This window comes from Haemaphysalis longicornis, unplaced genomic scaffold, assembly GCF_048455015.1.
Source record: "Haemaphysalis longicornis isolate Haplotype H1 unplaced genomic scaffold, Haemaphysalis longicornis Haplotype H1 scaffold_2, whole genome shotgun sequence".
Lineage (NCBI taxonomy): Eukaryota > Metazoa > Arthropoda > Arachnida > Ixodida > Ixodidae > Haemaphysalis > Haemaphysalis longicornis.
In genome coordinates, this window is record NW_027526295.1 from 278,795,742 (window position 1) to 278,822,033 (window position 26,292).

Consider the following 26,292-nt stretch of genomic DNA (forward strand, 5'->3'; position numbering starts at 1 on the left):
GAGCCCTCCACTACGGCGCGCCTCATCGCCTACGTTGCGTCCGCGCGTTAAACTCTACAATCAATCAATCAATCTTTCATCCTACGAGTTCAGTGCACAGAATGATCCCCAAGAAGTCAATTTATTTTCCTGGACAACCAGTAATCGGGCGCTATCAATGTTACCGCATTTCCCCCTTTGTTTGTTAAACTCCGAAGGCCTTCATTTGAGTCAGCACTTACAAAAAAACTTTTTTTTTTTTTTGCCTGCCCAGAGACGTTTTTCTTACCCTTTAAAGCTAGCTTCACTTAAAAACATGCGTTCATCGCAACAACGCTAATAAATGGGCCTGACCCCAGTGATTGGCGTTTGAGCGCACTCGCATTTGTTTCCAGAATTTGTTGCCATACTTTCAACAAACACGCTCAGTAGTCATGTCCGTGCTCGGCAAAAAAGGCCCCACCGTGATCGCCAAGGCTGCGAGGAGAGAGAAATGGAAAGTAAAATTTCTTTATTCAGCAGACCCTTGTGGGAGTGGAGCCTTCTCACAGGTAGCCACGCGACGTCCTGGATGCTACCGTTCTTTCAACCAGCAGGAGCCAATCGCAAATGCGCAAGCTGGACAGCAGCGTCTACCACTGCTTGGCGGAAAGGGGAGGAGGTGGAAGTGGCAAATCAGGGTTCGGCGTGCGCTCAAAGATAATTAGGCCGGATTGTTCCTGACTCAGCCACAGAATTTGCAGTAAGCTTCCTGTCGATTCGGGAACATCAGGTGGCTCAGTGTTGGGTGGGGGTAGGTGTTTCTTTGCACAAGGCTGGGCGTGGTTTCGTGGGTCTTCAATAGTTGTGGGTGGGGCAACGGAAGTGTTCGGTGACCGTTTCTGTAATACTCTGCAATTTCCTCGTAGGTCGTCATTGGTATACATTAAGGTTATTCCTCCGCGGCCGAGGAGGCTTCGCAGATTCGGAACAGGAACATTAGGTTTGTTTAACCTTGCAACGTGACATTTGCAGAAAAGCTAGGCATGATTCCCGCTTAGCTTGCGTTCTAATTTGAAAGCACTAGTTAACTGAGTCTCTGTTGGTCAACAATCTAGATTCCATGGCGCACAAAAGGGCCGATGAGCGGCTCAAGAGTGGACCAGTCGGAATAAAATGGCTGACTGGTCAAGAGATGTAAATCTTCAAGAAAAGCAAAAACAGCGCAAAGGACGGGGCAAGGAAGAACAACCGGACGAAGCACCGACGAAGTCCTGTTGTTCTTCCTTGTAGCGTCCTTTGCGCTGTTTTAGCTTTTCTTGAATATGTAGCAACCAGCCCAAATTTTTACCTTGTTGGAGATTTAAATCGGGTAAATGTTCCAAGTGACGTAACATCTCTCGGGTAATCTTGTATAAACAAAGTAACTATGTTTAACAGAAAATTGTGCACGTTTTGTGCTGGGTGTAATAATAACCAGGGTCCCTGAAACTACACAGTCCGTTGGTGTGCCGCGTGCCTGCGTACGTATGCATTTATCAGAGCCACAATTTCTACCTCGCGCATTCCCCGTTGATCGCATAGCCCCTCTCCCCTCCTTACAAGAACGTCGGACACGCAATTGACTACATCGTGCCGTATTCACGAAACTGTCTGCTACTAACACGTTTTTTTTTTTAATTTCCGATTCCCTAAGCGATTCTTCAGTGCGACATACAGCACAGCATCATCATCAACAGCCTATCTAGCCCCACTGCAGGACAAAGTCCTTTCCCATTGACCTCCACCCGATCCTGTCCTGCGCCGCCTTCCATTAGTTAACCTCCTTCCCTCTACTTCTACACCCGTCTCTCGGTATCCACTCTGTTACCCTAGTGGTCTGCCTGTGGTCATTTCGTCTGACTACATGGCCAGTCCATGTCCATTTCTTCGTCTTAATTTGAACTATGATACCCTCCACTAAAGCTTATTTCAGGATAGCTCCAGGCACAGAAGAGGAAATTAGGAACTAGTAGCCACAAGAATGTGACAGCAGAGGCTCGGGCCTATCACAAACTGTTCCTAGAAACACTTAAACAGTTTTGTAAATCTGACACTCAAACCGGGGGAAAGTCAGCCGCATACGCCGTGAGTAAATTGATCCCTCGCAAAGAGGCAGAGACTGAACGAATGAACTTTAACGGGAGCGAAGGTAAAGCTGCGAAGGAGCTCGCATGGTTCTTTCGACGGAGAGCAGCCCCCCGCCTCAGCCTGTCGCCCATTGTCTCCGACTAGCAAACTAGGGTAAGGACCGAAGCACCAGGCGCTCCATCTGTCTTCGTGAATTCGAAACGGGAGCCACGGGGCCGCCTGCCTATTTTTCTTCCGCACAGGAGCGGGTTACGACACGCGGTCGGCTGTGTACGGAACGCAAACCTTGACAGCACCTCCCGTCCTGCGCAGAAACGAAAAACTAGAGCGTTCCCCGCGAGGGCCCGCGTTGGGATAAAGGAAGGGTAGGCGAGCGTAAAGGCGGCGGATATAAGGAGCGATTGGAAAATTGAAAGGGATTCTCCCAGCCTGGCGGAAAGGAAATAAGTCACGCGTAAAAGGGAGGAAAGAACATAAGCGAATGACTTTCGATGCGGGGAAAGCAAAAAAAGGAGGAAAGGGGGAAAAGAGGTGGCGACGAGGAAATGTAGAGAGGGGGAGCACGACAGAACCTTTTTCCTATATATCAGTCTCGAAGGATCGCTGTTTGGTGTCTCCTTTTGGGGCGATGTCAAGCCTTGCCAATCCGGCGTCGCACTCTCTCGGACCCGATATCCCTATGTTTCCTAAAAAGGGAGCAAGACCGATGACTTCTGCTCCCTTCTCATGTGAAGCCGTTTCTGCGCCACTTTCTTTTATTCCTCCGAAGTTCACCGTCGCCTCCACTTTGGCTCTTTCTGCCGCCGTCGTTTATTTTTCCCGTTCCCCGTCCGCCGTGTCGAAGTTGTGGCAGGAGCTGTCTTGCTCTTGTTCTAGGAACTTGCCCCTTTGGTTCGGAGAAGAGCTGCTCCTGGGCGAGAGAGGGTTAGGCCGACGCGGAGGTTGTGCTGTTGTTGTTCGCTGCTCTGAGGAATGGGGGGAAGGCGCAGGAAACGGTCTCCGGCGACACTTCTCGACCGCAGACCGAGCTCGCGTGACAAAAAGTCGCGGATAAATGTAACAAAAGACCGACGCCAACCAAAAGTGAAGGAGAAGAGGAAAGCAGCGGAAAACAGGCAAGAACCGCGAAGGGGTGTGCGTTTAGATTGAGAAACAGTGCGGCGGGGGGGGATTTGGGGAAAGAAAGGGTGGGAGCAAGTCAGGCCACAGATCGATGTGGTCGAATCGCGCCTTGCAGGCGGCGTCTGCTTTTCGCGGCCTTTTGAACGGAGTCACCGCGGTCGCTAGCTGTCTACGCGGAACCTATCGACGCGCTGGGCTCCCGAGTCGTGTAGCTGACAGCGCTCTTTCGATTGGTGTACCCCTATCGATTAAGACAACGCTGAGAACATAAGACCACCGATGCGAGCTGTCATCAGTAGTTGCACCGGGCCCTTACAACTGCTTTAGATAAGTCTAGAAAAACGGTCGAAGCTGCTGTAAATGGGGGTTGGTATAGTTTCCAAAGGCATCAGAGGAAAAATGCATCAGATAAGCTGCCTCGTAGTCTCCTTATCTAGTTGGTGTCGGCAAAGTGCGATACAGCCCGGCACCGTGGGCGTGAGGGCGAATTCGTCTGCGTATAGTTCACGCCGGGGCTAATTCTTTCACTCCCGAGCGCCCTTCTTCAGATTTCTTGGAGTTTTTTTTTCTGTTCGCATTTCGACCCGGCTTTGTGCCCTGTAATCGCGCAGGGCCGGGTGCTCGGCCACCGACAAAAGGCGCGTGTTTCATTATCTCTGAGTTCTGACGCGACTATTATGCGGTGGTCTCCCACCCCTGGCGCTGTTCCGACACGCCTTGAAGCGCCTGAGCGTAGAGAAGCGGGCTTTGGCGTGCAGCTAGTGGGAGCGAGCGTGTACACATGCGTATGTGAAGGATGATTGCGAAAATAGGTTGCCGCTGTCGGCTAATGAGATATTTCCGTTCAGGGAATGAACAAGTAGGATTTTGTTTTGCATAAGGTACACTTGATTTCGAATAAAATCAATGTTGGTGAAGCTAGCATCTCAGGAGCAGACGAGAGCTTCCGGAAGAGAAGGGAGGCGGGGCAAGGGTGTTCAAATTCATTCGTATACCGAGAGACAAATTTAAGAAGCTTGGACACTTTCCACTAAAATAACACATTTTTTTCTGGTCCAGAGTTGTCACAGAAGTCCTTTCGGGACAATGTGCAAAACGCAAATAGTGAACTTGCTGTTAGGGGATTAAATTTGCGAAAAGGAAACTACAACGATCCTTAAGCCGTTCCAGCTAATCCCGGCGGGATAAACTTCTGGAAGAGGGGAAAAAGAAAGTAGCTGTAAACCCTCAAGAAACCAGTAATCGCGTGTAAAGCACCAGGAAGAATAAAAATTGAAAACACAACTGGCTTTTTATACAGGTGACGTAAAGGCCACGCTGCAGATATCAACCGAAACAGGATTCCTGCATACAGGGTGTGCATGCCAGGACCGGAGTCCATAGAGAAAATGCTCTACAGCGAAGCCTGCTTACAGGTATTTTCAACAAAAATGAGCCACATCAAACAAGCAGCGAGATTTTTCGCGCAAAAATTTTCCATGAATGTCGCATTACAAAGACAAATTTCGTTTCAAAATACAAACGTTACAGCAATGTTTGGTTTCTTTATAATATAATAACAAGCAATTTCTTCTAAGCGCGGAACTTTCAGATTATTGATTTCTCTACATGCGCTTATGTAAAACATACGCACACGTGCACGCGCACACACGCACACACACACACACACGCACGCACGCACTCACACACACACGCACTCAAACACACACGCACGCACACGCACGCACACACACACGCTCACACACGCACGCACACAAGCACACAAACGCAAGCACACACACGCAAGCACACGCGCGCGCGTGCACGCACGTGCACACACACGCACGCACACACACACACACGCACGCACAAAGAACGCCTAGTCCACGCCCACGGGTGCGAATAAGTTAGGAGCTTTTTCCGACATATGAGTCCAATCGAGAAACCGAAACTAAATCAGATAAAACTGTAGTGACAAGAAAAAAATTACACCATCTCCCCACGTGGGAACCCTGAGGGGATGCAAAGCCGTGGAGTAGTAGCGTGTTAATTGGTTATTAGAGTAAAGACACGTGTAGTAGCGTATAAATGTCTTCTTTATTTATCGAGTAGTGGGGAACGTTTTGCGGCTTCTCGTTCTCGAAGCGAGGAATCCGCTGTTCGACGCTAGCGTTTCGAAGCGTTGTCACGTTGCCGAACGCCATCTGGATCAGCTACTCGCCGCTGGCGTTTCAAAGCGGCTTCTCGTTCTCGAAGCGAGGAATCTGCTGCTCGACGCTGCCGTTTACGTTCGGCGTCGCGAGCTCTCCTGTGTAGCCTTCTCTTCGGAGGTGCTCGCGGTTCTGACAGTGTGCTGGCTGGCGCTAGTTGAAGGTGTGCCAGCCAGTTCGCTGACGGAATCGTTGGCGTCCATTTGCAGTCATCGGACGGTGCAGTACCAAAGAAGCAACTGAGCGGAGCCACAGAACAGGGAGGCGGAGCGCGGACGGGTTTATTTGCAGAGCAGAGGGAGTGGGGAGGAGGAGCAGCGCGCCTGCGCGTGATTGGGCAGCTGGTGTGCAGAGGGGAGAGGAGGAGCAGCGCGCGCTAGCGCACAGGTGGTGTGGAGAGGAGGAAAGGTGCGGACGCCGGACGACGGAGAGTCGGCTAACAGATGTTTTGCATCTAAAAATCAGCACCTTTCCCTTAGAAAACAGATTGTGACAAAATAGGTCTGATAACGCCCAGCGAAAGTGCACGCAGATTTTATTTCGTGTCGAAAACGAATCCGTTTTCCCGACGGGAATGCGATTCTGGTTTGAAGTTATATAACCAACATAGGAGCCTCCTTGTGAGTTCCCGCCTGATAGCTTGGACGGTCAGACGGAAATAATTAATTAGTTAAAGTATTAGTAAATAATAGTTAAGGAATTAATAACTAATTATTACCCACATTCTTTATTTTTTGCGGCCGTAAACTTCCTTAGCTGACGTGTAAAACATATCACATAATAGCTTTGACAGCGTTGCATTTAGGTCCTGTAACAAGGTTTCCTGTTCTCTCAGATTCTGTTGAGGTGGATTTGACTCATTTCGAAAAATATCTCTTCAAGTTTTTACTCGACTGCAGAAAAAAAACGATCGTTATCACCTGTGGTTTAGCGACAATTTAGTATATGCTAATTACGTAAGCTATTACAGGGACACATATGCACCTTTCGCATTTTCCTGGTGTCGCAGTGAAATTCAGCCAACCGAGAAGTAAAATTTTGGCCGAATAATACATGAGTTAGTTCAGAGAGATCTAGCTTGTCTACAGAATAACGCGTCCATATCGCCGCTGTATTTATGATTGAATGAAAGATCACGAGGGTGCTGCAGGTAGAACATGACAAAGAATTGAAGCGCTAGGACAACGGGATAAGCGAGTCAGCACACACAAGGCGCTTCACACACAAAGGTGTGAAAATTGTGGTCCTTGCAGGGAAACGCTTTGAGCCGAGTCTAAACGGCAACTGATTAGACAGGGCCAGCCTCAAAGGATTATGTGCCGAGGCAATACGAAGGTACACGGTAGTGAAACAAAATTTTTTTAGAGATGTTACGGGTCGAGCGAACAGTCGCTGTCAGAGCGAGGCCTGAAAGGAAAAACATGAAAGGAAAAACAAGAATCCGATGCCACGGCAACAACCACATTGGTGACGAGAAGGAACCATTTCAAAAGTAACGCACATAAATCAACGTGTTAAAAAGACATCGCGACGGATCCCTGTTGTCGCTTTTATTGTTTTGCCGTTTACGCTAAAGTTGACTTTCAGCGAAGTCGCTTCAGTTAAAAAGCTCCTCCTGGCGCGGTTGCCGAAAAGCACTACGCAACGGTGATATTTCCACCCATATTTGCTGGCTGTCAGTTGTTTTAAAGCAATAATACTCAGGGAAGAACACACTTCGAGGAGGATGGTTGTTCTATGCATTGGAAGTACAAGGTGGCTATACATGCACAGCGTTGACATAATTTTACCCTGGATTATATGTGATTTTCGAATTGTTAAACGTAATTTATTGTAGGGTTCAACGCCCCGATGCAACGGAGGAGATGAGGCACGCCGTAGTGGAAGGCTCCGGATTAATTTCAACCACCTGGGGGTCTTTAACGTGCACAGAAATCTCGTACACACGGGCGTTATCGCTTTTCGCCTCCATCAGAAAAGCAGCCACCGCGGATGGGAATCGAACCCGCGACCTCGTGCTCAGCAGCGCAATGTTGAATGTAAGCAATACTTTGAAATACCCAGGATCGATATAAACTGGCGTTAGCGGCTACATAAGGCCATTGGTAGACAAGTTTGCAAGTTATATGCCTACATGCTATTTCAAGAGAGGGGGGGGGGACTGCTGGGTACGTGCAGCCATAGATATATGCGTAACGTCGAACAGAGGGAATTGCAACTGCTTACAAATTTAAAAATAAACCAAAGTGACACAAACGAGCATTTCTTTGTTCTTTTGGAGTCCCATATGAGCTGCGGGGTTTATGCTTATGCGTGTCCTTCCTGTGCACGCAGCACGAAGACAACCACGCTTATATAACTTCATTTGTATTACATGAAAAATTGTGGTAACGCGTTTCATATATCAAACTAACCTAGTAGGAACGTTTTTGATTGACTGATTATGAGTTTTAACGCGCCGACGCTACACAGGCGACGAGGCGCGCTGTAGTGGAGGGCTCCGGATTAATTTTAACCACCTGGGGGTCTTTAATGTGCGCTGAAATCTCGAACACACGGCGTTTTGGTTTTTAGCCTCCATCAGAAAGCGGCCGCCGTGGCCGTGTATCGAACCCGCGTCCTTGGGCTCAGCAGTACAACGCCTTAGCCACTGAGCCACCGTGGCTGGTAGGAATGCTTTTTTGCGAGATCATCGGGCAAGTGGCGTATATGACTGTGCGCCTGGAATTCTATTCACTGTGTTTGAGGAATCTCGAAATTCCACCACTGTAGCAATACAAACCAAGGAACCCAGTAGAAACAAGAGAATGCACTAAGTTGTAATGCCCCTGTCAACTCAAACGTGGCGCCTGAATTCTTATGTCACGCAAATTTACGAAAAAAAAATATATGTTCGCGCCTGTTAGCCGTGAGGCTGCGATTTCACATCAAGTCAAATCTTGTTGAGGGAGATATAGAGAGAGGAAACTTGAATGTTTTAATAATCACACATTCTTATGTGTCCAGCTTAACATTTGTCTGGCCTTTGTTCAAGCCTTTATTTCGTTCTCCGGCGTGTATTCAATCCAATCCTTTATAATAGCCAAGGGGATTGATGCTGCTGTTTTGATTAGTGGTGCAGCTTGAAGCATTCATAAATCTCTCTCTTTTACCTGGCCCACTCGGGCAGCGCAGCGCCAGGTCGTTCATCATCAATTAAAATATGAATCCCGCTTTTGAATATAGAGCCATAACTCACGCCTTTCGGCATCGCTCAAGCCGTTGACCCCGAGGTCAGGGCGGCGGGCGCCCGAAGCCGCCAAAGGGTCACACTACGGGGCCCCGTCCTGTTTCCAGCAGCTGGCGTCCAAAAAAGGGCAGAGCAGAATGCTGACCGGAAACCAGCACCGTCACGGTCGCGCTTTACCACTGCGTAATAATTCGCTTCCGCTTTGGCCGCTGCTGTCCGGTCCCACCGATCGCCGGAACGGAAGCGACGCCCGAACTTCCGCCTTTATTGATTTGTTAACGCCACTCTCAGGGCGTAAATTTAACTTTGGCGTGCATTCCTGAAAAAGAGATAGGGAGAGAAGGTGGGGAGGGGGGTAGCCATTGCATTTCCTTCAATGGCGGTAACTTCGGACGGAATACGTATAGAGCCGTTAGCAAACGGAATGCGGACACGAGTGCACGAGCCTGCGTACACAGTTGTGCGGTGTTCATCAGATAAATGACAAATCCGCCAGTCTAATTTAGAATAATGAAATGTGAGCCAACACCATTCTAGCCAAGTGGAAATCTGGACCTGATGGTTCATGATGTTCCGGGAAAAACTAGTAACAACAGTAGGAGTTCTCTCAATAAATCTTTGTTGTAAGCCCAGTGACGGTTCTTAACCTTGCCTCTCTTCTTGCGTAGCGTGTTATCACTGAATTTTCCCTGAGCAACTTTTTTAGCCCCGGCCATGGGCCAAAGACCTTGAAATTCCCTTTTTTTTGTTAATTAATTAATTTATTTATTTATTTATTTATTTATTTTAATTTATTGATCACGATACCCACAGCTCCCATGTTGGCGTTACAGTGGGGAGGGGGGGGGGACATACAATAAAATGAAAACACTGAGTACATGCTTGTACAAAGCAAAACCGAACAGTAACAACAGAAATTACACAATCTGATTGTACAACGGCGAGCAAATACCGCATAGAATTGAAATGAATCACCTCATCTGCAGGCATGCGGCGAAAGTTTCACTCGACGTAAAAGACACCTCCTGCTGAGTTAGACTATTCCGGTCCGAAATAGACCTCGGAAAAAAGGACATTTTAAACAGATTTGTTCTGCATGAAATTTCCTTTACTTTGAGTGAATGATTCCTTCTGGACGAGATGTAATCTGGATTTTGTAGGTAATTGTTGCGGTTTATTTCAGTTTTTGAGTGAAATATGCTGCGAAAAAGCTTCAGTCGGAGCATTTTTCTGTGGCCATGCAAAGATTGCCACCCCAGAGAATTTTTTGCCCGCGACACACTGAAATTCCTAGAACAATCATTGCAAACAAAACAAACAGAGAAAAAATTTAATCCTTTCTATCCGCTCTGTATTTGGGACCGTCCAGAGAGAGAGAGAGAGAGAGAGAGAGAGAGAGAGAGAGAGAGAGAGAGAGAGAGAGAGAGAGAGAGAGAGAGAGAGAGAGAGAATATTCAATGGACACTGAAGAGGTCAGCCCCACAAATGGCGGGGCTTGCTACTTCAGATGGGGTGAACATTTATGTCATTACATTTAACTCTGCTTTGTTCGTTTTTGAAGTTGTAGGTTTGATGTTGTTCCACCGACAACAGTTACCCTACACAACGCTTTGAAGGCCCGTGGTCTTCAGGTTGTGTGGCCGCATCCAGGTGACTGTCGTCCGCGTCACCTGAGCGGGGAGTTTGGTAGACGTTGTATCGGGAGGTCTATATAATAGCCCTTACAATTATGCACGCGATTCTCTTTTTTGAGACCACGATAACTGCTGAACGGGGAAGCTCTTTTCAAGTGACGCACCGACATAACACACGAGCACTAAATTCAATTTTCTTTTTTAATGTACGTGTCGTTTTTGCCTCGCATTTTGCACATGCTCATTAGCTCTGATTTCTTGTCACCTTTGTGCGTGACAACTTCTCAAAGTATTTCCCCCATCACCACCTTTCTAGCCTGCTTAATTTCTGATAATTGCCTATCTCGTTTTCTTTTTTGTAGTTCTTCCGTGCGAGCGAACATTGACGTGGGGTGTGCTTTGAAGTTGACTTTCTCATCTGTTCGCTGTAATATGAAGCGAAAAAAGGAAGCAGCGAGTGAAATCTTAATAGAAGGGCTGGATCCTTTTGGCACTCGTAACATGCCAGGATCAGCGGCCCTTGCGTGTTGTCGTGACACTCCGTGGAGGCGCGCTAATTTTGCTGGCACTTGGCTATCTTCTCCTGGGAAATAGTAAGAACTTGGAGACTGACAGTTGCTAATGACTCCAAATCTTGTTCTTCTTTCCAACTAGAAAAATGACGCGGCGGAACTCCAGCTGGGAAAAGAAAACCAATGCTGACGAGCACTTTAAGTTTATCTTCTTGCACTGTTCCGGCGGTGGCGATCATCACATGGTTGGACATTTCTTCGCTTAGCACGTTAACGATATTTCAGCGCCTTTACTTGTTATCGACTAAAAATTCGCACCGCTTCGCTTCTTGTTGGATACTGGCATGAAGGACAAAGCAAAAAACTTGATCAAAGTTTCCTGTGCACATCTGCGCTTGCATGCCTCGTTAATTAAGGTCTGTGCAATAAAAAAAAAAGGAAAAATTATTTTTGAAGCTGCTGCTCAGTTATTGTAGCATTTTTGCTTAGTCCACTTAGGCTGAAACTTCTTTAATTTATTACGTCTCTCTCTCTCTCTCTCTGGCAACAAATAATAACGTATTTTCATTTGAAATAAAATTGTGTGACTTATTGATAATTTACATGCCTGAGAAAGTACTTCCTAAACAATTTTGTATAACCGGTTGAGCCCAAATATTTACAGTTGCATAGGCGGCGGGACAGATGCAGAATATCTGAAGAGGGTTAAAACACTGAGCGGAAAGACCGCGTAGCTGCTAAAGATTTCTCAAAATCAGTGAATGCTCATTTTGACCCTTTTGTGTTGTATACACGTACCATCTTAAACTTCACGCCTATCCCCCTATTCCTATGTACTCTTTCCTCTATATCCCACCTCCCCTACATCAGCAGGCGTTCCGGTGTCCGCCCCTAGGCGAGACAATTTACGCCTGCTGGTGGAACTTCCTGTCTTCCTAATGACCAAAATACATACATATGATACATACATACATACATACATACATACATACATACATACATACATACATACATGCATACATACATACATACATACATACATACATACATACATACATACATACATACATACATACATACATACATACATACATACATACATACATACATACATACATACATACATACATACATACATACATACATACATACATACATACATACATACATACATACATACATACATACATACATACATACATACATACATACATACATACATACATACATACATACATACATACATACATACATACATACATACATACATACATACATTGACGCACCTGAACATAGGTGACCGGTAAAAAGAGCAAAGGCTCATGGGTACGTCGTCTGCTACCGCCACTTCCGGTTCGAGATCTCGCCTGGCCTGCCGTACGCCGCCGGCTTTCACGCACGTGTGTGCGTGTTGTTTATTTGTCACAGCGTGCCTACCTTTCAGAGAAGGCCCTAGCAGGATTAATAGCTGTTATTCATTGAATTCGCGATGCATCAGCGTTTTCTTTTTTCGGTGGAAACACATAAACAACACCGACAACACGCACACACGCGCGTGAAAGCCGACGGCGTATGGGAGGCCAGGAGAGCTCTCGAACCGGAAGTGGCGGGGCTCCGGGGGAGCAGACAATGTACCCATGAGGCTTTGCGCTTTTTACCGGTCACCTATTGCTTGGCCGTGCTTGCATCCTCTCTACCCAACCGAGGTTTCGAAACCTCAAATACATTCACAAATCGACAGCCTAAGAGACTTGTGTCGTCTTGTGTCGGCGCCCTGTTCATTCAAGTCCTTTTTTTTTCTTTTTCGAAGTCTGAGCGCTTTCCACTTTTTGTAAAGAGCCTGGTTACCGCACTCATGTTACAAAATGACGATACGGAATAGCGGCCTCACCGTGACATTATCCCGCGTTATATAGACGGAACGGTTGACGAAGACGATATCACTCCGTTAGCTAGTGTTCAGGGGGTTTATACACCATTTTCCTTGCTAGAGATGGGCGCCGCCATTTGCTTTTTCTGACCGGACGCTAGCGCCGTCTATGAAGCGACCGCCGAAACTTCCGCGCTGGGCTGTTAAGTGCTCCGTTCTTTCCGTGCGTCTGCTCGGTACCCGTGCATTACTACGTGAACCGTAGTGGTTTGGCGTTAAGTTAGCGGTTGCAGTGCTTGTATGTGTGTGTGTTCTGTTTTTTTTTTTTTTTTTTCATCATCTGCGGACGGATTTTAGGTCCTAATTTGCTGCCAGAGTGGAAAATGCCGATCCCGGCTGTTGCGAGCAGCAGTAGCAGTGTGGTGGTGGTGTTGCCGGTGGTGCTCCGCAGTCCCGCGATGCAAACGTACCGGTATGGCACCGACTGACATAGAAATCGATATCGGGGAGTAAATACGTGTTTTCAATGCCACCGTGCTCGTTATGTTCACCGATTAGTCATGTTTACGAAGCGCGGACGTCGAATGCGAAGCGCGTACAGCATATGTGGGTCACGGTGATCCGTGCTCGCGATGGACTTTCGACGACGATTGCTACGCTGTTGACATTGCAATGTAATATAATCTTTCTTAACTAGACTTATGACGGTTACTGACGAAACGAAATTACCTGGGCGGAAAAATAACACGACCGCACAACCAGTCAAATTACTATTCTTCGAAGGTTGAGCAGAAGGGTCGACGTTCGGGCGAGTTAATTCTGGTTGATCATGATCGTGATTATGATTGACCTAACTCTGCGCAGCGCATGTGGCCTGTCGCTCGGAGCCCACCTTTGTGAAACCGCTGCTTGCACCACAAATGCTTTACGCGACCAGCAGTAACTGTTTTGTAATTGTAATTAGATTCCGTGACAACGCAAAGAAGCTTTTCCTTTGACCGCGTTGTGAACAGGTTGAGCTATTTTCCGAATGCACCGTTCACGCGTATCTCGAGCTTCGTTTCCACATTGGGCTGCCTGCTTATCCTGCTATCGACCAGCAGTGTGTGATGGAGGAAGTTATCCTTTCATATCGTTTGGCAGTGTAATGCGTTGGCCTGAAAAAAAGTAAACAAAACGCCGTGATTTTAAAGGTTAGATTAGATGAAAAGGGTATTGTTTAATGCCAATCGGCTGTAATGACCAAACAATATATGGTATTTTAAATTGACTACAAGGAACCAGAAGTTATTGTAATGTTGTATTGTATCGGCGCTCGTGAAAGATCCCCAGGTGGTCACAATTAACCCGGAGCCCTCCACTACGGCGCGCCTCATCACCCATGAAGCGTCGGGGCGTTAAACACCATAATGAATCAATTAATCAATCAACCAATCGATCAATGCTGTCTGGTAAAGGATAAAGTTGCTTCTAACATTTCAGGGGGTTCCGTTCCCTGTCGCAGCTTTGCGTGTGACACGTGAATTTTGCTCCGTCTGCTTGCCGTCCAAGTGCACCCAACAAACCCTGGAGTTGGTCGTTGGTACAAAGTCGTTGCGATTTATCAGCGGCATCCACCAATATCTCAACTCGGTGTGTGTTGGGAAGCGATGCAGCAAAAACACGCCGCAACCGCACTGCATTTTTTCCAGGCAGTGTCGTGCACATGCGTGCTGTCAGCGACTGTTTCTCACTTTCTCTGGTTGTTCAATAACCCACCACCGCGCAGTGCTGACCAAGTGACGTTTGCGCCTTGAACGGCATCGCAGCATTGGCTAAAACAGTTGAAAGTTCCGCAAAAACTAAGCACGCAGTGCCAAATACCCCATGTATACGCAGCAGAGCATACCGCGCCGAGCGATGTTAGCAGCCCAGCGCGCACAGGCAACACTGGTCGGCCGCCGAGAGAACTGGTTTGAGAGTATTTTCCTCCTTTCCCGGCGGCTTATGGAAAATGGTGTATAAGGATAACCTGAATATTGAATCTCCAAAAATAGAGCGCTGCCGACGTATGAGAACAGCAATCTAAGAACGCTTCCACCTTCTCATTGTGAAATTGTCTAGTTTCAGTATGTTAAGGGCTCAAAGTTCAATGTAGAAGAAGGCTTGTTCAAGCGCGCATGCTATTGTTTGCGCGTATTTATTGTGTTGTACACAGCCTGATTAGCTGCCCTGCAGATTGTCGTATTTCGACATCGTTGGCCTTGTTCTGACCACGTTGCTACTTGCAGAAGATAACCTAATTCGCTAAAACAGTTCCGATGTCATCAACGAATAACCCTAAAGCCTCGTTTGTCTATCATAGTGTTAAGGCTTCAACAATACAGTGGGCGATGCAACAAGTACATTCGCTTCATATTTAGCCCAAACTTGTCCTGGTCTAAACATAGCGACTGCATTAGTTGCAAATATCTTAGAAATGGTGTATTTGCGGAGAACATAACCCAAAGCTACCAGAGATATCAAACTTTAAATTATAAATCTTTCATTCAGCCGCTACTCGAGCACGCCTATCCCGTGTGGAACCTGGTAAAAAAAACGTGAAATAAATAAGATGGAAGCTGTTCACAGTAAAGCAGTCTGTTTCGTTTGTCGCCGATAGGGCCGCCATTTTCGCCTAAATCCACTGTTGCTTTGTCAAAACATAAACACTGGCACATCGCGGACGCATCAGCTCACTGAAATTTCTGCAGTGTGTTTTTAATCAATCTTGTGGCACTTCTGACAAAAGTGTTGTGAGATTTTCCGAGGCAGGCACCACGAGAGGGGACTACGCCATTGATGTTATTCATTACTTCTCGTGTACTAATGCGTTCAAATAGAGCTTTTCTCGCGTACTACCGAGTCTTGGAATTGTTGCCCGTTCCCTCTCGTTAAGTGCCTGTCTTTCAGCTGTTGCAGATGGTTAATGTACTTTCTTTTGTCTGCTTTTGCGTCTTGTGCTCCCTGCGTACGAGGCTTGTTTTAAACCTCGCTGTCATGCCCACTCACGAAATAATGTAGTCACCTTCCTGTGGGTCTGAAGGATGTGCAAATAAACTAATAAAAATAAAATCCTTTTCCATCCGTTTACGCTTTAAGCAGAAAACGACTAATAGCGCCTCCGCGAGCCTAAATAATGAAATACTGGAAAAATGGCTACTTGGGACAAGTCAGTGTCGATTCAAACCACGAGATAGAAATCGCGTGCAAGTAATGTGGGTTTGGTTGCATTTGGCAAGCACTGGGAGTTCTTCGCAGTAGGCGACATAAGTATATCATTAATGCGTATTCCCATTGACAACTTATGGGGAAACGACTTGTGGATGCACTCCGCGTCTCAACAGCAAGCTTAGGCCAGCCCAACGAAACAGAGGATTAACGCTCAGGGATAGGGGAAAAGCCTTTTGGATTGGGGAGAAAACACGCACCAAAAAACAGCCTAGATCGAATTAAACGAAAGAAGTGGTGCTAGGCTGCACATGCAATGCAGATTACTGAAAACTGGTGGACCACCATTGCTACAAAATGGGTATACCGAGAGGCGGGGCCAGAAGTAGGGGAAGACAGACAAATGTGCGGATGAGGCGAAGTTGATTGCAAAGAATAGCTTTCGCCCCGAACTGATGGTAGAGGCTGCTGATGACGATGATTTGTATCAACACCCATTTCGTAATAATGATGATGACGATATTCAATGAATTACTCCGAAGTTTCAACGAGCAGTCACATTTTCGTTGTTTTAATGCTTCTTTTTACTCGGAGTTGAGAAAAAAACGGTGGTTGATTCCTCTGTCGCAGGAATCAGGAAAACACGAAAGTGGGATGTGCAGCGAAATCTGCAGCTGAGCATGATTTACGGGTCAGCGGCTGTCTTGTGGGTGTGCTTGGCGAGCGAAGTCCTGCTGGCGGGTCGGATCAGCAAAGGTTTACTCGCGTCATTTCCTTGACGGATGTGACGTCAGTGAAATCTTAATGTATGGGGGCATAAAACACTTTCGTGGTAAAATATAAAACCCGAAAACGAACAACCATAAGCACAACGCACTTTTTGTACTAAAGGTTTCTTCCCCACAAGGAGACCCTGTATGCAGGGGTGCACCCTTTACAAGCCGCTTGCTTCGTTGTACTGGCATCACTTACGTGGGTGAAATCTTGGTGTATCCGAGAATAAAACACTTTCGTGTTAAAAAGTTATTGTTTAGTAAGCGTCACATCTGTTAAATTTCTGCCTCATCCGAGGTGAGGCGAGGTATATTTTATTTCTATCTGTCGTTTGTGCATCACATGGCCGACGATAAAAACTGCATAGAAGCAGCTTGACGAGCCCGTCAGCCCAATTCTAATACCAAGCAGCAGTCGGCAATATGCATGCTTCTACAGCAATAAGCTTCTACAGCAACCAACAGCAAACACACCAAAGTATCGCAATTCTATTGCGGTAACAAAAATATGCAAAGGAAAAAATACACACACGCTAACAACTAAACAAAGGAACGATATTGCATTCTAAAAATGTGAGAACGCTACACGAAAAACATGTCTTTGCTGGAAAAGACGACGAGGCACATACTGAAACCAAATCTCTATAAACGAAATACAAAGACTGTCAGTCTACAAATATGCACTGGTAAACAAAAAGTGATAACAAAAGACCATATATATACAAGAGTATACAAGAGTATGCATACAAAAGAGTATACATACGTTTCTGGTTCACTGTATCGCGATTTCGTTTCTTCCTGTCTTTTTTAAATTACTTCTATTTGCTGATATTTATCATGAACCATACTTCTGAGCTTTTTGAGTACATTTCCTAAAGGATTCTGTGCAGGTTTCCCTCCTGATCCCCAAACAAGACGATGTCATCCTCAAACCTGACTTAATACTATGCAAATCTTCGTAAATACCACCACAGACATTCTGTAAATAATTTCGGTGAGATGGCGCCCCCCCTGTCTGACGCCGATCCTGAAAGAGAACATCTCACGCTCCTTATATGAAGGATAATCATATCCGTCAATTCGTTGTGCACGGCCACCAAGAGTCCCATGTAGGTCTCGCGTTCCCACTAGTCTCACAACGCTTCCATCTCTGGGGTGGTGTCTTGTGGATCAAACATTATTTTCGTAACGTTTGAATTCCATCTAAAACGGTTTACTATACTCCGAGAATTCCTCTATTACCGCGTCGGTAGTGAGGAAGAAATATATTGTATTTATACATGCTGTAATGAAACAAATCTTGCATCCCTCCGTGTAACGACGACGATGGTTGAACGCGAAGCTTTTTCGTGATGGATTCCTTGGTTGGCCAATCCCATACTACGAGTACGTGCTACTCTGGCGGTACGCACCACTTTTCTATAATATGGTCAGTCTCGCTGCGTTTGCCTGACTACACACCAATATTTCAAGCCGAATTCCTTGCGATAGTTCTGGCCTTAAAAGACGTACCTCCGCAGTACTTTAACGTAGCAATAATTACTGACTCTTTATCGGTTTGTTCAGCTCTTTCTTCATCCGAAAATTCCGCTCTTATTCGTACATTCAACTCCCTTGTGCCTTCCCATTTGCGGGACATCTGCCTCATTTGGGTTCCAGGTCACAAAGGGTTACAGCTTAATGAACAGGCGGATTCCTTGGCGCGATCGTCGTTAGATGGCCCTCCAGTTGACCTATGCCCTATTCCCTTCATTGTAGCAGGAGCAAGGTTTCGTACCTACCAACGCCTAGCAGGAGCGCAGGAAGGAATCATCACTAATTTTGAAGATTATGTACATTTAAAACATAATTGGAATACCCGGTTTTGTGAATCTCGACAATGCGAAGTCACAATGACTACCTTCAGATGCCGAGTCCCCCAACTCAACTTTTATATGCACCGGGCTGGTCTAGCCTCCTCCTCCCGATGTGCTGTCTGCGGTGATCAGGAGACTTTAGAGCACTTTCTATTGCATTGCCGCGGTTTTGCTATGATGAGGCAACGTCATCTTGCCACGCCATTACGACGAATTGGCCTGCCTATTTCCATGCCCGTTCTACTATCTTTTGGGGCCACATCACTGGGATATTGTCACCGAGGGGTGGCTGCAGCCATTCATGCATACGTTTCCGAGTCCAGGCGCCTGCCCTGTTAGCGTTGATTCTGGCGTGTATTTTTTCCGCTCCAAAAAGCTCAGTTCTAATAAAAAATCCACCTATAACTTTCAACCAATTCCATTTTTTCTCTTTCTGCGTATAAATAGAGAGGTGTATTAGTTTCCGGTGTTTTAAGCGGGCGCATTAGCCCTTCTCACGCCCGATTCCTGGCCAATCCCCCACGTGGGTACGAGCCATATCGCCAGGAACAACAACAACAACAACAATAATATCCACGGCAACTCTCGGGCGTTCGCTTTGACCGTGTCACAAATGCCTGTGAAGTCAACAGTCAAAAGCTTCTTCTTTCAATTACCCTACCCGTCAGTCCTTGGCTGCGGGAGAAAGGAATATTTGTAGCGTAGTCAGTGAATTGTCGACATTGCGGTAAACTGGAGACCATACAGCACATTTTCTTGGACTGTTCTGACGCAGTGTTCCGCTGGGACATTCTCCAACGGACACTAAAGAAAGAACAGCCGGTATCTCCGTACGGAATACGTTTCCCTCCAACGCGTAATGATGGAGGCATGCCACTTGACATGTTTATGGCCTTGAGCCTGCACAGTCTTTGGAAACCTCGTATGGCCGTGCGACATGCAGACCCGGATGCACGACCGGCAATTGAATACTTTATTGAAAGTATTACTTATATCAGAGATGTAATGAAAATGCAAGACGAGCAACCTGACTGGGCTAACATCTTGGATGAAGTAGTTAACCTGAAACGCTTTTAACACGCGCCACCCGTAGCAGCGGGAGGTGTTTTCATCATTATGTTGTGTTGAGGCACGTGTCATTGTTTGGAGGGGTTTTTATCATTATGCTGTGTTGAGGCATGTGTCATTGTTTTGTTTTTTGTTCACTGTGCCAAGCCGGTAATAAAGAAAAATAAAGTGTCGAAATGGAGTAGTCGGATAGACGCCGGCTTCACAACGCGAGGGACACAGGTTCGATTCCAGCCACCAGAGGAGTTTTTTTTTTTTTTTTTTTTCTTTCATTTCACCCACGACCATTGATCATCATCGTCAGAAAAAGTTGGCTTTCCTGCAGGGCGTATTGGCGTACAACGGCATTAGGGAGGGCACTAAAGCTTCGCTTTAGCATGTAGTCGCAAGGAAAGTCGATACATTCCAGGCAAAGTAATTGTATAAAAGCATTTTAGTGTATTCTTATCAATATTTATGAGGCTGCAGGGTAGTAAAAGAACAGCACTGTAAAGAAAGGAGCCTTAACTACACCCAGAGAACACCGTTAATCGTCAAGCTCTTCCCTGCGGGAGAAAAAAAAACGGTGTCATTTTCTAATTTTATTTTTGGTTCGAGTTGTCGGCCTTAGTTGACGTAATTTGTGGATTCATCTAGGTTTTTTATTAATTTATCGCTTGTTCCGTGCGCTTAGTATGGAGTATGGAAGTTAATCAAGCGGTTTCGACCCAGTCTCATGTTTCGCCCACGAAAGTGTGACAGCGTTCAAATGACAGTTCGGACTCTTGTCAAAATAAGTGTGTATCTGGATTTCCTCTGCCAGTACAGACAGACTTTCGCCTGTGGCGCTGAGTTCAAATCTGATTTGCCGCGTCATCAGACCAGGAGGAGTAAAGACGAGTAAAGAGAAATTGTTTGTGTGTGTGTGTGTGCGTATATCTGTCGCGTGCTCCAACGAAATGTGTTCTGCAGGCCCGGGAGTAAGTTTCGTATGAAAGAAAAAAAAAAACAGCGCTAAGGCAGTTCTGATTTGCGATGGCCACTGCTCAATTACGTGATGGCTCGGCCCATGTATCCGTTTCGGAACACAAATATCTATTCTCCCCTCGGCGCCCACTCGCCACCAATTCGTTGTTGGAGCAGCCCGCGCTTTGTTTCCCTTCGATGTGTGCAATAAACTGAATAGGCCCCATTATACAGCCTCCCTGGCGCGTCGTGGCCCGCCGGAACGGGCGTGTTTTGTTTCACTCCGTGGGCCCAAGAGCAGCATCGGCCCAACCTCTTGTCCGTATCCCCAGCCCCTCTCCCCATCCGCCCGCAGTTTGAAGGACGAGGCAGAGGCGGCGCATTCACGACTGCCGATCACCCTGGTTCCAGATCTATCTCCTTTTCTTCTTTTTCATTCAGTATCAGGCAAGGCCCCCGACGAGCCACGCGTCTACGCTGAATGTGATCTCCACTAGGGCTAAATGTGTTACAGAGAAGTATCCCTACGGCTCGAGAACTGTACCCAAATGGACATTGTAACCTGATACCTGCAACCGACCGCAGCCGCACGAGCCCTGACTGCGTGCGCGGGGAACATCGAAAAGCTTTCCCGGCCCTTGCGGCGGGGAAGCGGTCCTGAAGGAGGCGAACGATGTGGCGGTTGGCGGGAGAAGGGGCTCTGGACGGAACCACGGGCACGGCGAGCGGGCCGGTATTATGTGGCCCGTGGAAACGACTGTTTATGGCCGCAGCAGCAAGGAGCCGGCACGGATGGCAGCCACGTTTTGCCGCTGTCCAGACGTGCATCATATGCCCGTTTTTTCAAGCACCAACCCAGCGGTGCTTTATTGCAGTTCGCTCATGTTCGAAGAGTGAACATCGGGCGTCATGTGTGCACATAATGGTGCCGTTCGAAACGTGATACGGACGAGTATTTCGCCTCCCTTTTTAGCCAGGTTCACTGCATATAGCGCATGTATGGAAACTTGCTCTTTCTGGAAAGCCACGTCCCTCCTGAGTCCCAGTTAGAGCCATTAGTTTAAATCATCGGTAGCCAGAGTAAATAGCTGCCAGCGTGGGCGGCTGTTTCTCCGGGAGAATGGGCATGACGTCATCGAGCCTTTTTCGATCAACATTAGGGAATTTCACCTTCGCCATGCTCTGGCTTCTGCGTTTATGGGTATCAACACTGTGCCGTTGGCTCGCCGTAGCCAAAAATAATTTGATGTATTCGCTTTAGTCCCCCATACTCCTGTTCTTACGCAGGCCGAGGAATTGAAGGGTGCCTCGTAAATTAGGGCTTACGGCTTGGAGGCCGTTCGTGATGCCAAAGCCACCTTTTCCTTGTTAAAAGAGAATGTAACGTAGAAAGAAATGTTATCTGGGTCGCAACAGCTAAATATAACACTATTTGAAGTTCTCGATGTACCTTAAGAAAAAAATATGTTTCTTGAACTCAAAAGCTCACGTTAGCAATCTGAAAGATAGCACGACACATTTTTGTCGTGCGGGAAAAAGCTGTGCTATCTTTTTCGACACGAGTTGGTGGAAAGAAGATCGTTCGAGGGTGATGTGGAGGTCCGGAATATCTGCTATAGTATCTGGTCCCGAAGCGACTACAGGACGTACACTGGACAAAATTGAAAGACTGCCTGGGTTATTTATTTGTATAAGCTCATGCAAGGGTTCAAAATAAGGCACTAAGGCACTGAACTATCCGAGATATTTATTGTAAAACTCGCTGCCAATGAGTAACCACCCGTCCTATACACCCCCCTCCTTCCTTTCTCTCCGTCTATTAATCATTCCTCCTTGAGAATATACTAAAAACATGAAAGTCTGATCAATGTACGATAAACATCACAAATAATCTGGAATCGTGCAAATATAGCTTTCTGTAGTAAAACGGGTAGATCAGTGCAACATCGGCACCCTGATGATTTTCCATTCCCCCCACTGGGTATTTTGGACTTCACGTGAAGAAGCAGCAGCTAATAGCTACGTGTAGTACCGCCACACTAAATAACCAGATAAAGCATTGCTCGAGCTAGGTTCCTGAAAAATTCCCTTCAGTGCCTCAATAAAGGACGAGAAACATAGGGCGTATCTGTTTTCGCCTGTGTCGAAAACGCAGCCTTGGTGGGCAGGGATTCGAACCTTCGACTTCGTGCGTACCAACAACGCCATGGTCACTCAGGGTGCGTGCGCGTACACCATACAGCGGCTTTGTCAAACATGCGCTTCGTTCATAAGGTGGCGCGCCGGCCGCACGATGGCGCTGGGATGTTGGAACAGCTCAGGGAGACAGGGAATGCCACACGGTGCAAGGCGATGTTACGGAATAAATTACATCACCATGCTTCAAGGCTGCTTTGCTCACGGGAAATGTTCGAAGGGTATACGGAGCAAAGTTCCCGAGCGTATCGTATGCCTTTTGTGTTGTTGTAGTCATCAAAAAATAAAAATAAAAAACTAGCAATGTAGGCGAATGTGGAGATTTAAACACTACTTTTATTGATTATGAACCAATATTTCCTTCATCGTTTCGATGCCTCGCCTGAATTGCAACAGGTGTAATTTGAATTCATGCAGTGTAAATCAGTCGTCTCTTACTTGCCTGGTGACGTACCTTTAATATAATACAATCATTGAATGCTCTGCTGTAGGCATATTTGGTTTTCTAAAAGCACCTAGAGATGTATTTTTAATTAAAACAAAATTGCAAATGCCACTTATGTATTGATGTTTTGCCTCAAATACCCCTGTTTTCTTTTTGCTGAACAACGTTGGCAAGTATGAGGTGCGTACCAAGTGGTTTGGAAAGATTTTGCCTGTACAAACTTCTATTTTCAGAGAGAGAGTAAATGTTTATTGAAAAGGAGAAGAGGTCCGCCTGAGAAAATGATCTTGAATTACTTTATATTTTGGCGGGTGGCTGAATCGAGGCACAGACAGACAGACAGACAGACAGACAGACAGACACACAGACAGACAGACACACAGACAGACAGACGGACGGACGGACAGACAGAGAGACAGACAGATAGACGGACGGATGGACGGACGGACGGACAGACGGACAGACGGACAGACAGACAGACAGACGGAAGGACGGACGGAGGGACGGACGGACGGACGGACAGACAGACAGACAGACGGACGGACGGACGGACAGACAGACAGACAGACAGACAGACAGACAGAAGGACGGACAGACAGACAGACAGACGGATGGACAGACGGACGGACGGACAGACAGAAAGACAGACAGACAGACAGACAGACAGACGGAAGGACGGACGGAAGGACGGACGGATGGACGGACAGACAGACAGACAGACAGACAGACAGACAGACAGACAGACGGACAGACGGACGGACGGACGGACGGACAGACAGACAGACAGACAGACAGACAGACAGACAGACGGACGGACGGACGGACGGACAGACAGACAGACAGACAGACAGACAGACAGACAGACAGACGGACGGACGGACGGACGGACGGACGGACGGACGGACGGACGGACGGACAGACAGACAGACAGACAGACAGACAGACAGACAGACAGACAGACAGACAGACAGACAGACAGACGGACGGACGGACGGACGGACGGACGGACGGACGGACGGACGGACGGACGGACGGACGGACGGACGGACGGACGGACGGACGGACGGACAGACAGACGGACGGACGGACAGACAGACAGACAGACAGACAGACAGACAGACAGACAGACAGACAGACAGACAGACAGACAGACAGACAGACAGACAGACAGACAGACAGACGGACGGACGGACGGACGGACGGACGGACGGACAGACAGACAGACAGACAGACAGACAGACAGACGGACGGACGGACGGACGGACGGACGGACGGACAGACAGACAGACAGACAGACAGACAGACAGACAGACAGACAGACAGACAGACAGACAGACAGACAGACAGACAGACAGACAGACAGACAGACAGACAGACAGACAGACAGACAGACAGACGGACGGACGGACGGACGGACGGACGGACGGACGGACGGACGGACGGACGGACGGACGGACGGACGGACGGACGGACAGACAGACAGACAGACGGAAGGACTAAAAAAACTTTTTCGGGTTTAAGTACCTAAAGAAAGACTCGTCCGTACAAGCAAACCAGATAGTGAAGGAATGGAGTTGTCGTTAAAAGCATTCCAGATAGTGAAGGAATGGAAACGTTCCAGAAAAAGGGGCGTCAGGCAGTTATAGTGCGATAATGGGCTTATTACCAAACGGATGTGCTGCTTTAGATCTGGCTCCACAAGTGAGCCAGCAGACTAGCATGCGGCCACAGATCAAAAACACTCCCTCTGTTGGTGCTCTTTTTCCTCCATTCTGCTTTGGTAGAGAGAGGCCCGTGGCGTTCCGAAAAACATATCGTGTATCACTTTCTTGGCAGCTCTTCGAGCGTCTTAGTCTTAAACGTGCGCCTGACGCAGCAATCAAAGGTTTTGCGCCAAAACATGCGGATGTGATTTCACGCATTCGCGGCAGTTGGCACGGCTCTATAAATACTGTCGCGTTACAGCAGGTGGAGTGGCGCATATTAAAGGCGCTCTCCCATGGGTCGCTATTCGCGAGGCGGACGCGACAATTATGAGCGCCATGCAAAACGATCGATCAATCCTGACAGGAAAAGGGGCCGCAAAGCAAACATGTCCGGGTTATCTCTGAGCGTAAAAGAATAATTAGACTCCTTTCTCGTTTTCTTTTTTTTTCTTAGAAGGAGTTTAAAGCCATGGGTTGCGCGTTAATAAAAGTTCTCACGACAAAGGGTTCAAATGCTACTTAATATCTCCAAGCCCATCTTGCAAGCAGTTTCAGATAGTCTATATTCTAAACTAACGGGCATGGTTCACGGAAAAAAGTGTTGCCAACAAGACATTGAAAGGCAACAGTTTATAAAATATGGCTTCGCTGTATAAATATGTGGGGGGAATTTATTTGTACATGTAAACACTCGGTGTGCTGATTTTAATTTATGTATTATAATAACCGGAGAAAGCATCCTGAGCATTTAGAAGTTGAAAAGGAAGAAAAAAAAACGCACATTAACTGTTCTTGACTGAAGCAATAAAAGCCAATAACGAAGTACATTCAGCATCGTAACGGAAGCTTTACCAAAAACTACGCAACACACCCCGTAAAATAGGCATCGTAATTTTGCTGTCTAAGCACGCGGTAAATTCGCAGAGCTAGAAAAAGAAGTTCAGTGGATGTGCATGCGACCGTATTGATATTCTCATCAACACCAGCCCTAATCAGCCTGTAACGTCCATTTCAGAACGACGTTTCCGTCTTTCGCAAGCTTTCAACCGCTAGTACATTGCGTCGTCCGGATTCAGTCTTTTCACCCAAATTTTCTTGCCCCATCCTTTATGAAGCTCTCTCCTTGACCAATAACTGTTACTTCTCGCGATACTTCTCTGCTATAAAACGTTACATTTTAGTGCTAGAAACTCGTAACGGTAACACTTTTTTATCATTTTTACGCTCGATAACTGTGGAATGTTACGCGAAAAGCAAAAATGCCAGTGTGCACGGCACTTTGGCGCACTTTAAAGATACCCAGGTGGTCAAAATTAATCCGGAGCCCTTCACTACGGCGCGCCTCATCGCCTCCGTTGCGTCGGCGCGTTAAACCCTAGAATCAATCAATCAAAACTGTGAAATGTTACGCATTCCGTTAAAGTCACCTTTACTATGCGTATCCAAAAAGTGGCACGACTATAACGTCCG

At 46.9% G+C, this 26,292-nt stretch overlaps 1 protein-coding gene across 1 annotated transcript in view; it reads left to right on the forward strand.

The window, feature by feature from the left end:
- LOC144170751 (uncharacterized) overlaps nt 1–26,292 on the forward strand; it is a 492,715-nt gene that overhangs the window by 19,929 nt on the left and 446,494 nt on the right. The gene's annotated exons all lie outside the window — the stretch shown is intronic.